Source organism: Chrysochloris asiatica, unplaced genomic scaffold (assembly GCF_000296735.1).
Source record: "Chrysochloris asiatica unplaced genomic scaffold, ChrAsi1.0 scaffold00077, whole genome shotgun sequence".
Taxonomy (NCBI): Eukaryota; Metazoa; Chordata; class Mammalia; order Afrosoricida; family Chrysochloridae; genus Chrysochloris; species Chrysochloris asiatica.
Window position 1 is genome coordinate 6,851,872 of NW_006408595.1, and position 9,698 is coordinate 6,861,569.

Sequence of the window (9,698 nt, forward strand, 5' to 3'; positions counted from 1 at the left end):
CCTCCCCTTGTGTCTGTTTCAGCTTCCATGTCTGTTCTCCCCTTTTAGAAAACCACCCAGAAGGGACCAGGGTTACAAGCCACTCTGCTCTAGTATGCTTTCATTTAATTTAACTGATGACAAAAATAAAAACCTTATTTCCAAACAAGGTTACATTCATAGTAAACTCGCTGCCTACTGCTGTGAAGACTCATAGCTACCCTCTAGGACAGAGTCGAACCTCTCCACAGGGTTTCTGAAGCCATACATCTTGGTGGCAGTAGACTGCCTGTCTACTGTGGTTTGCCTGGTGGGTTTTAACCATCAAACTTTCACAATGCTTAACCCACTGTGTCATTGTTTTTGTTGCTGTTGTTAAGTGCATTTGAGTTGTTTGTGACTCACAGCAACCCTGATAGGGTTTCTGAGGAGCAGTTGGTGAGTTTGCACCGCCAACCTAGGGATTCAAACAACTTTTCAGTCCAGAGCTTTATCCCACAGCACTATCTCAAGACTGTGTCATTGGAGCTCTTTTATTCATTGTTGTTGTTAAATGCTGTTGAGTGGATTCTGACCCATAGCGACCCTGTATAGGGTTTCCAAGGAGCAGCTGGTGAGCTTGAACCACCGACTTTGCAGTTCAAATGACTTTTCTGTCTGATGCATTAGCCCACAGTGCCACACCAAGACTCCCTTTTATTCACTGGAACCAATAAATAAATAAAACAAGCCAAACCACTGCCATTGAGTCAATTATGACTCATATTGACCCTATGTAGGGTTTCCAAGACACTTCATCTTTATGGGCCGGAGCAGACAGCCAGATCGTTCTCCAACGGAATGATTGGTATCTTTGAACTGCTGACTTTACAGTTAGCAGTCGGCCTCCTAACCCAAAGTGCCATTCTCAGGTATTTGTTGTTGGTATGGTTGTTAAATGCCATTATGTGGGTTCTAATTCTATATGTTGTTGTTATTGCTAAGTGCCGTCAAGTCAGTTCTGACCCATAGCGACCATATATAGAGTTTCCAAAGAGCAGCTGGTGAACTTGAACTACTGACCTTACGGTACAAACTGAACTGGCAGTCCAGTGCATTAATCCACAGTGCCACACCAGGACTCCATACAGGGTTTCCTGTATTGTGTTTCTGAGGAGCAGCTGGTGGGTTTCAACTACTGACCTTTCGGTTAGCTGTTCAGTGCTTATCCTAAAGCACCACACCAGAACTCTTTCAGAAGTGTGTTGTTAAGTGCTGTTGAGTCTGTTCCTATTCATAGCAACCTTATATAGGGTTTCCGAGGAGTGACTTGTGGATTTGAAACCATAGTCAAACTGACCTTGCAGTTCAGTGCATTATCCTGCAGCACCACAACTAAGAGTGTAGTCTATCACATATCCCTACTAGATTGTAAACTCTTTGAAAATGGAATTTCTTGTTTTCTTAGCCTCTGGAAGATTTTTGTCTTCAAACATGAAGACAAGATACAGGATGAAAATCCCTGAGCTTCAAAAAGTTCATAGAAAAAATGGGATTAAAAGACAATGGAGATTTCCCCATGACCTTTTCAAAGTCCCCCTTGTATTTGTTTGAAAGAGTATAGGGAGGAATCGTATGCAATGTTGGTGATATGCATTTGGCACTTGGTTATAGGTTGTTGTTGTTAAGTGCCGTTGAGTGGATTTTGACCCATAGCGACCGTATAGGGTTTCCAAGGATCAGCTGGTGAGCTTTAGTTTTCCATACATCTCCACCATTGGCAACAAGCAAATGCTCACACCAACATGGCACTTTCAGTCAGAGGCCTTGAATTAGAATGAAACAACTGAGACTAAAAGTTAAGCTCCTTCTGTGGGACTTGGGGCACTAACCTTCCTAGTGGCAGTTTGGAAAGTCACCAACACAGACATAACGTCATTGCAAGCCAGGAGGCCAAGCATAGCGGTGGGAAAGAAAGCCTATGTTCAAAAGGAAATATCCAAAATAAAAGAATGGAGTCTAGAAAATCACCACCGTGAATGCCTTTTTTGTGGTCTCATTTTCCCCAAGGTTGCTCTGGTATGAAAGTCCTTTTTTTAAGGAGATAACATAAAAAGAAATTAGTGGTGGCCAAAAAAAAAAAAAAAAAAAAAAAAAAAACTAACTTGTAATGGCCTTGTGTGTTCTTTGGCTATTTCAATGTAATGTTTATCTAATAAATAGCTTTTCAGTGTTAAACAGTAGAGCTGTGTCTGAGATCCTGTGCCAAAAGGCTGGACCTCCTTCAGGTCTTGCCATGCTGAGAAAAAAAAAAAAAAATTCTGTTTTAATAAAAAGAGATACTATGTGACTGGAGCCAGTACCAGCGAAGTCTGCTGAACATTTTCATGCTTCTAGGTAGCATAACATTTTCATGCTTCTAGGCAACATATAGGGAGTACTGGTGTGGTGCTGTGGGTTAATGCGCCAAACTGCAAAGCCATTTGAACTGCAAGGTCGGCGGTTCAAGTTCACCAGCGGTTCAAGCTCACCTCGGAAACCCTATACAGGGTCACTATGGGTCAGAATCGACGGCACTTCACAACAACAACAGGTAGTATATATGAGTCTTCAAACAGAGTTACAAGTTCTCTCTGTCTATGCAATTTCAGTAAAAATTATTAGTATTTTAATACTATAAAATGACCCAGGCAGTACTTCTCTGAGACATAATTCTGTTTAGTATTCTGATAAATCCTTCCTGTTGTAAACATTTGAAAAGAGATGAGAGGAGTCTGTGTTGTGTAGTGACATCTGGATAGCAGCTGAGTTAATGTTTTCATATCCATGTAAAAAGAAAAAAAAGAAGAAGAAAGGAAGGAAAAAAGAGGACAAATGTGTGATTGCCAAACAGAGGGAATGAAGCCTATGTCCAATTGTCCACCTTGAGCTTTCAAATGGTCACCACACTTAGATCGTACACACATCATTCTTGAGGATAAATTCCAGAAATGTGGTTTCTAAACCTGTCTATTCTTCAGTGGAGGGAATGTTTCCTAAGAAGGGTAGGTAAGGTATGTTTTCAGCATGGAGGAGTGACTATGAGAGAGTGGGTCAAAAGGAAACTGAGGTTGAGGAGGAATAATATGTTTGTTGTTGTTGTTGTTAGGTGCCATTGAGTTGGTACCGACTCATAGTGACTCTATGAACAACAGAACAAAACGCTGCCCAGTCCTGGGCCAACCTCACAATTGTTGCCATGCTTTGAGCCCATTGATGCTGCCACTTTGCTAATCCTTCTCTCTGGGGGTTTTCCTCTTTTTTTTTTTTTCCTGACCCTCCACCTCACCAAACATGATATCCTTCTTCAGAGACTAGTGCCTCCTGACAAGAGGTCCAAAATATGAGAGACGATGTTTGTCCATCCTGACTTCCAAGGAGTACTGTGACTACACTTCTTCCAACACAGATATGTTGGTTCTTTTAACAGCCCGTGATACTTTCAATATTCTCCTCCAACATCATAACTCAAAAACATCAATTCTTCTATAGTCTTCCTTATTCACTGTCCAGCTTTCTCATGCATATGAGGTTATTGAAAATACTATGTCTTGGGTCAGGTGTACCTTAGTCCTTAAGCTGACATCTCTGCTCTTCAATACTTTAAAAAGGTCTTGCGCAGCAGATTTACCTAACGCAATATGTCATTTGATTTCTTGACTGCTGCTTCCATGCGTGTTGATGGATGACCCAAGAAGAATGAATAATATGTAGTAAATTAAAAGTGGTCTCAACTATAGAAAGAATACATATTACCTTATCTACTTAATCTATCTCTGTAAACTCTGAAGGAAAATGCTTCTGTGGTCTGTGGTTCTCAGACAGGGTTGCTACTCTGAAAAATGATGTGATTTTTTTTTTCTTATAAAAAGTTAGCTTTATTTATCATTTATTCACCTTATCTCATTTTGGTGACCACAGTGATAGTCCCCTGAAAGTCAGAGTCACCCCCACCCATCCTGATCATCAACCACAATCTTGGGCCATCATGCAGGGTCCACTGGACAATTCCTGGTACCAGTAGCACACTGGTTATAGGCTGAGGCAGGACTGCTGGCTGTCCCCACAAGGGCACGCATCTCTCAGCTCACACCTCGAACTGGTCACTGGTGTCAACCCATGTAGGGGGCTAATGGAAGGTCTAGCTGCTTTGTGGCAGGGCTGAGTTAACCAGGGATGGGAGTGTGGGGCAGGAAAGGTGAGGGTCTCAGGCCTTCCCTCTGCTCAGGATTGGATCTAGACATGGCCATGTGTGATGGGTGGTAAGCCTTGGACTGAGGCCTCTCCTGATGATGTGAATTTGTTTTATGGATCAAGGAGTTCTAACCTGGAAAAACAGAAAAAATAACTTGGACGATTTGGTCATACTGTTTACAATTAGAACGCTTAGGATATATTTGCATATTCATTCATACAATCATTTATTTAAAAAATGATTAAGCGTCCTCACAGGGGTGTGCATAGTATCCCTGGTGGCTCTGTGAGTTAAGCATTGGGCAGGTGAACTAAAGGTCCGCAGTTCCAACCCACCAACCACTCCTTGAGAGAAAGATGAGACAGTCTATTTCCATGCAAATTTACAACCTCAGAAATCCTATGGTATAGCTCTACTCTTTCCTAAAGGATCACTGTTGCTAAGTACCTTCGAGTCAGTTCTGATTCATAGTGACCCAGTATGGGGTTTCCAAGGAGGGACTGGTAGTTCGAAGACCTTGTGGTTAGCAGTCCAGGGCTTATTTTACAGTGTCACACCAGGACTTCAAATGGACATTACTCACTGGCAGTGGGTTGGGTTTGGGAGCACAGGAAGGATTCCTATAATGGAACAAATAGGTCCTATACCTGAGGAACTTAAATTTTCTATTGTTGACAGTATTCTGTGGTTACCCATAAGATTTGTTTCAATGGCGAATTTGTTTTTTTGGAAGTAGATTGCCGGCTCGTTCACTCTGTCTCAGTCTAGATGCTCTACTGAAACCTGTTCACTATGGGTGACTCTGTTGATATTTGAAGTACCAGCGGCATAGCTTCCAGGAACAAAGCATCATGCAAGCTGCCACAGCATGACAAACTTAAAAATAGTTAGATTTAAATTATAGCACTGATGTAAATAGTCCGTATTTACTTCTTTTGATTGCTAAGTACTGTGGAGTTGGTTCCCACTCATAGTGGTCCCTGAACAGGGTTTCGGAGGCTGTAAATCTTTATGGGAGAAGAAAGCCTCATCTTTCTCCCACGGAACAGCTGGTAGTTTCAAACTGCTGATCTTGAGGTTCGTAGCCTAATTCATAACCACTACGCTACCAGAGCTCGGGGCTTATTTTGATGCTGATTGGCACAGACCTGATATTTATGTGTCTATGAGAAATGGATTATCTTGACACAACTGCCTTGTTTCTTTTTTTTAATATTGTTGTTGTTGCTAAGTGCCATCGAGTCGGGTCCGACCCATAGCGACCCTATACAGGGTTTCCGAGGGTGTAAATCTTTACGGGAGTAGAAAGCCTCATCTTTCTCCCGCGGAGCGACTGGCAGTTTCGAACCGCTGACCTTAAGGTTCGCAGCCCGATTTTATTGTACAACATTTGTTGTTAACCTCCAGTTAGCTCATTGTCTGGAGGATCAAAGGAAGACTGTGGTATCTGATTTTTAAGATGGGCTGGCATTTGCTTATTTTTCTAGTGGGATTTGGTATCTAACACATGATGGAGTTGTTGGGTAAACTGTTACACTTTTAATAATGCTTTTTCTACAACAAATACAAATTCACTGTGGTTCCTTTATTGCTCTTGGTGATTATCTGTGGGTTGTTACTCAATAATTCAAACGACCTCACCCCAAGCTGATTTTACTTTCCTTAAAACTATTATTAGTTGACTATTGACGATTGTTAAAAGATGTTTGCTATTCTTATTTCACATCTTTCTCTAGAATCCTCACCATCTACACGTGAATTTCTCTGAAAAAACTGGTAAGGGATGTTTTTCTCGTTGGCTCACTATATCTGAACACTGGTAACTATTAAAACAAAAACCTGATTTATTTAAATGTAGAGTTCTATATTTTTTTCTAAATTAAATACCAAAAACCACCTTTCAATATTCAGCAATTGAGGACATTCTGTCTGATACTTGGGAGATAAAAACTTGTAAAGCTGTATCTATAAAAATGTATTTTTTTTTTTACCAATGCATACCAATACCGTCCTAACTAAATAATTTAACCAAGAAGTCTGAAACAGCCATTTTTTTCCATAGAAAATAAAACATTGGAAAAGTCAGGTACTGACTTTTTTTCTAAAAGAGTATGATTGTTGATGACTTTCTTAGCTATTTTCTTCTATGATAAACACTTTACTTTTGCAATATCACCTTTGGTTAGGGGGTGAAGAAGGCTGCAATATTCGACACTCTCATTTCTGAAAGATATCGTGTTATTTGCCTTTCTCTGTCTTTTTCTGCTTTCGATAAGGCAGGCCACCACATCCCATGTGACTCCTATAGGATAAGGGGCCTGTCACTGAAGCTGCTGCCAGTACACTTCCCAGACTAGTCCCAGTCACCCTAGACCCCTCCTCTGCACCTACACACCATCTCCCCTGTTGAGGGCTGCACATAGGCTGCCTCACATGCTGCCACTTCGGGTTCATGGTTGTATTGTCCGCTTATGTTGTCAGATGCTCCGGCACAAGGACCAGTTGCATTTCATTCAATACATTTTGCTGAATTGGCTCCCACAGCCCATCGTACTGTGCTTGCTTGCATGTTGCTGGGATGCTGGCAGTGAAGCCACAGACATTTCAAATACCACCAGGGTCACCCATGGCAGATGGGTTTTGGGGGAGCTTCCAGACTGAGACAGACTGGGAAGAAAAGCCTGGTGACCTAAGTATGAAAGTACGTCAGTGAGAACCTTATGAATCACAACAGAACATTGCCCAGCTCGCTGGCTTTGTACAACACATACTAAGGCAGGCGCCACTGCTGCAGCTAAAGGTCATCGAAGGCAGCTTGGAGGTTGATGAACGGGCACAATGACCATGCTGATGGTCTCAGACGGCAAGTGCCGGTGACTGTGAGGACGGTGCAGAACTGGGCAGTTTCCTTCTGTTGTACCAAGTCACCTAGCAGACACTTGACATGATTTTACTAAACTGAACTGTGTGTCTGTGGTTCCTGGGGCTATGATCAAATTTAATGCTTCAGGCCAACTAACATGCCGGTGGGACGGCATGAGTGTAATTCGTTTCAAAGTCGGCTTACTAGCCACAATAGAAGGAAACTTTAATGTAAAGTTTCATCATACATACAAGGTAGAGAAGCTGTGCTGGGAGAAGTGGGGTTCCACATCATGCATCTCAGCCTCAGTCTCCTGGTTTCTGGTCTTTCGTCCTTTCATCCAGTAGTTCACACGTAGACGCTGTACTGCTTCTTTCCTTAATGCTGATGTGTGCAATGAGGTCCTTGCAAACGATGAGGTCCTTGCGCAGAGCATCACATGCCTGAAGCAGGGGCTGCTGCTGCCGGACCTCCCGGGAGGCCTCCTGCGTGGTCAGTGCGTACTGACACATCATCTGATGGAACCGGATCAGCTCATCCACCACGCTGCGTAAAGTGGCCGTGTCGCTGTCTACTTGAAGTCAACTGTTGATTTGCCAGAGAGATTCCAACAGTCTCTAAAACCTCTTCAATGTAGGAGACTATGGCGCCAAACACAGCAGGACTTCGAGGACAAGCAATTTCCTGAGTAATTGCCTTAAACTATCTGTTCCCATGGTGAATGAGGTCCACAACAGCATCTAAAGCTCCGGGTGTGTCCAAGTCAGTGGCAAATGCAGCCTTCACAGCCACTTTTGTGTTGCTTAGTCTTTCCCATAACTGGTCTTCCCTGATGGAGGCACACACCAGCTGTCCTCTCATATAGGCCCGTGCGTTCTCAATGAAGGAGGCTATCCCACGGAGGAGATGTGGGCTTCCTGCATGGTTGTGTCGCTGTAGTCTACAGCGGACCTGTAATTGCGCCGCATACAGAAAAGCCGAAAGACGTCAGGTGAAAACTTTTTTAGGAAAGCCTTAATAGTAATGTAGTTTTTTAAAAAACGATTTGGACATTTTTTCTTCTTTGTCTTTAATGTGCAAATGTCCAGAATGCAGAAAATTATATCCCCATTGCTTGCATTGATGGAAGACCTCACACTGTGCAATTTCATTTTCATGATATGGAAAAGCTAAATCAATCCCACCTGAATGGATATCCAATTGACTTCCAAACATCAACCTTGATATGGTAGAACATTCTATGTGTCAGCCAGTCCTGCCATTTCCCCAAGGCGATGTCCCAAAAATCTCCTGGGGTTTAGCTGCCTTCCATAGGGCAAAATCACTGGCATGCCGTTCGTCCAATCAACTGGCTCTCCGACTGCATGTTGGGCCATACCGACAAGTTTGTTGTTATACTTGTCTCCTCTAGACTTAAGATCAAAGTAGACATTACCTTCAGTGTTGAATAAGCATGCCCATTAGCAATTATTCCCTCAATGAAAGAAATTATCTGAGGAATATTTTTAGTTACCTTCAAGGATACTGTGGGTGGAAGAACCTTCAAGGCTGCCATATCTTGTTTAAAATCTTCTTCATAAAAACTGGCAAGAGAAGTGGATGATATATTCATCTCTCTGGCTCTTCTGATGGTTTTATCATCCACATCTGTGATTCCCATTACCATGACTATGTTGCATCTAAAAACCTTGATTAGGATCCTTAGACTATGTCAGATCTAACATATGAGCTCGCATGGCCAAGGTGTGCATGATCGTATACAGCGGGCCCACAGCTGTACCAGGACACCGCATCCGCGTTGATCGCTATTAAAGGGTCTTTCCATCTGATTAGACCTTGACGCCCGTGTCATGGACTGTAGGTTGCAGCCAACCTTGCCCTTGTCCCAGTGACACAGGCAGCCCTGGGGCTGCCTCGGCTCTCCTGATCCGCGGTCCAGCGCGGAAGGGAAGAGCTGAAGGTAGTGGTGGACTAAAGGCAGCCAACGATCGGTGGGCAGCAGGCGGGCCCCGTGCATCCGCAGCATGATCCGCAGGCCTGTGAGAGCTGCAGAGACCAGACCGCTGGAGCTAGGGGACACCAGGGTTGCAAGCCCTGCCTTTTTTCTTACTAGGAGCTATCCTCACTGGTGACTTTGGCCTTTGTGGCCTCCACTGATTTCCTAGGTCTCCCTTGGGAGACTTTCCTGTTCCAGCCCTCTCATCCTGGTCATTCTAGCATATACAGTTGCCCTGTATGCCAATCTCTCAAAATTTCGGAGTCAACTTCACCCAAGGAACATTTTTCTTGTTAATGGACTATTTTTCCTGGTGTAACACTGTAGGATAAGCACTTGACCACAAGGTTGGCTTGAGTTGCAAGGTTGGTGGTTCAAACTCATCAGCCACTCCTTGGAAATCCTACACAGGGTCACTATGAGTTGGAACCAACTTGATGGCGCTTAACGACGACAACAACTATGTATATATAGTGCAATAGAGAGAATATTGTGCTTCTTTAAATAAGCATTGGACTGCTAACAATCAGGCCAGCTGTTGGAGCCCACCAGCTGTTGTGCTGGAGACAGATGAGGTTTCCGCACCTGTAAAGACTTATAGCCTTGGCAATCCTACACAGGGTCACTGAATTGGAACCGCCACCACT

At 43.3% G+C, this 9,698-nt stretch overlaps 1 pseudogene; it reads right to left on the bottom strand.

Moving 5' to 3' along the window:
- Nucleotides 1–7,360: 7,360 nt before the first annotated feature.
- LOC102819632 lies at nt 7,361–8,935 on the bottom strand (annotated as a pseudogene).
- Between the last annotated feature and the right edge of the window lie 763 nt (nt 8,936–9,698).